Source organism: Chamaea fasciata, unplaced genomic scaffold (assembly GCF_029207755.1).
Source record: "Chamaea fasciata isolate MVZ Bird 193981 ecotype frontalis unplaced genomic scaffold, bChaFas1.0.hap1 SCAF_144, whole genome shotgun sequence".
Lineage (NCBI taxonomy): Eukaryota > Metazoa > Chordata > Aves > Passeriformes > Sylviidae > Chamaea > Chamaea fasciata.
Window position 1 is genome coordinate 115,466 of NW_027094229.1, and position 2,475 is coordinate 117,940.

Sequence of the window (2,475 nt, forward strand, 5' to 3'; positions counted from 1 at the left end):
GCGGGTCCCGGAGCGGTGCCGGTCTCGGTTCCGGTCTCGGTCTCGGTCTCGGTGCCGGAGATTTTAGGGTCTTTTGGGTGATTTTAAGCCAAACCGGGCCCTTTTAGGACCGCGCGTTCCCTTGACCCCGCCCATTCCCCCTCAAAATTCCCGCCGTTTCCTGGACCCCGCCCCTTTCCCCTCCCAGTTCCCGCCCTTTCTCTGACCCCGCCTCGTTCCATTCGTTCCCCGCCCTTTCATTGGCCACGCCTCTTTTTCCCGTGGGCCTCGCCCATCTGCTGGCGCGTTCCGTCCGGCGCATGCGCAGACGACCCAGAGGTGGCTCTCCCGGGCGCCGCCATCGTTGTTCCCGGTCCCCCGAGCCGGCTCCGGCGTGTCCGAGACCTGCGGTGGGGGCATGGGGGATCTATAGGGGATCTATAGGGGATCCATAGGGGATCTATAGGGGTCTGAGAGGACCTGGAAGTCTCCTTAGAGGATTTGGTGGGGGATCTGCAGGTGATTTGGGGCGGTCTGTAGGGGCTTTAGGGCGGTCTGGGGATCCCTAAAGGGGGCTGGGCGGGTCTCGGGGCTCTGTCGGGGTCTGGGGGCTCTGTAGAGGGTCCAGCGGGGTCCGTAAAGGGGGTCGGGGCGTCCCTAAATGGGGTCTGGGTGTCTGTGGGGGATTTGGGGGGTTTCTGTGGCGTTTTGGTGGGTTGGGGGGTCTGTAGGGGATCTCTAGGGGTCAGCGGGAGCCTGTAGCGGGTCCGGAGAGGTCTGGGGGTGTCTGTGGGTCCCTGTGGGGGATTTGGGGGGTCTGGGGGGGTCTGGAGGTCCCCAGGGGGGTCTGAGGGGATATGTAGGGGCTCGATAGAGGGTCCTTGGGTGCCTGGGGGACCCTATAGGGGATCTAGGGTTCTCTACTTGGGATGTAAGGGGGTCTGGGGGAGTCTTGGCATCTCTATAGTGGAGTTTTGGGGCCCATAAAGGAAATTTTTGTGAATTTTTGGCTCTATACAGCTAATTCTTGGAAATTTGGGGTCCAAATTGGGCAATTTGGGGTGTTCTATTGAATTATTAAAAAAATAGGAATAGCGCCCTAATGCCGATATCCAACAATGACGGACAAAAGACTCTCCAGCAGTTTAGAGTTAGAAAGTGTATGTTTAATTACGACGCCGGGCAGCGTGCGGGATAGCTCCCGAACACACGCGCGCTTACAGAAGATCACAGGGTCTTTTTATGTACAGAAGGATTGAATACCCAAAACACAAATGTATATTCATGACTTTAGTACCTCCCATTCCCCGCTCCCTATGGTAATTAGCCAAAAGCTATTAAGCATGCGTGGTTTGTTCTTTGAAATGGGTCGGTGGTCTTTTTTATGGGGCGGGGTCTCAAAATGATGAAGTAAGTGAGTCTTCTTCGCTTTGACTTTTTAACCTTTTAGTGTTGCGTGACGACTGAATCCCGTTTTCCCAGGAGTATTTCATTTATGAATTTACTGTGCTTCTTGAAGCCTATTGATTAGTCAGAATACACAAACATAAGTTGACAGGCCCCATGATTTATCAGTTCCTTGAATCCGGCTTCTGCTTATCAAAAGGGAAGTCTATCTGTCTTACTTCAGCAATATCCAGTTAAAGTCTGTAATTCTTCAAAATTAATGTTTCAATCCCCTTGGTCCCTGCTCCCTCGTGGCCATGGCAAGAGCGGGCTGGGCTGGCCCTGGCAGGGGGCTCTCCTCGGGTCCCTGCTGATCAGGGCTATGGCCCCGTGTTCCTCTGTCTTGCAGCCCTTGAAGACACGGCAGATGACAGCAGCCCTGCCATCAGAAACCTGGCCATTGAAACAGCCTTGGTCCTCCGGGCAGTCCAGAGAGCTCCGTACTCCATCCCGCGGAAGCTGCGAGATCAGCTGCGCAGGGCACGGAAGACACGGCCTCGACTGTCGGGCCTGGGCTGGCTGCGCTGCTGGAGCTCTACGGAGAGCTGATCTGGGACACTCTGCCTGCTGGGGCCAACTGAGCCAGCGGGGATTTTCTTCTTCTACAGGATTCTTCTTTTCTTCTTTTTTTTCTTCAGTATATAAATATAGGATATGTGTTACAATACACGGACTCCCAGGATTTTTCTTTTGCTGCCCTGGGTGCACAGGGGAAGAGGGGGAAAAGGGTGCTTTGTGCTCAGCAAGCTGCCCAGGCGTGCAGCCTTGCAGGGAAAATGGCCAGAAGCCCCTCAGCCCTCGGTGGTCCTGCGGAAGCCTTTGCACTGCCGAGAGAGCGCGTGGGCGGGGGCCGGAGCTGTGGGCATCCCTGCGAGGCCGGAGCCTGGAGATGGCCACAAGCCCTGTGCCAGCCAGGAACCGCCGTCTGTGTCCTCCTGCCCGTGTGCTGCTGGCCGGATTGCTGAGGGCTCCGCGGTGCCTCTTGGTTGGGCTCCTCTGGAGCTGCTGTGGGGCTGCGCCTCTGCTGCCGGGCAGGCTGGCCGGGCTGGG

General features: G+C 56.7%; 1 long non-coding RNA gene across 1 annotated transcript; it reads left to right on the forward strand.

Moving 5' to 3' along the window:
* Positions 1-311: 311 nt before the first annotated feature.
* LOC136304687 (uncharacterized) lies at positions 312-2,090 on the forward strand. Its single transcript, XR_010724745.1, has 2 exons — positions 312-389; positions 1,775-2,090. It is a non-coding gene; the product is annotated as an uncharacterized lncRNA (long non-coding RNA).
* The last annotated feature ends 385 nt before the right edge of the window (positions 2,091-2,475 follow it).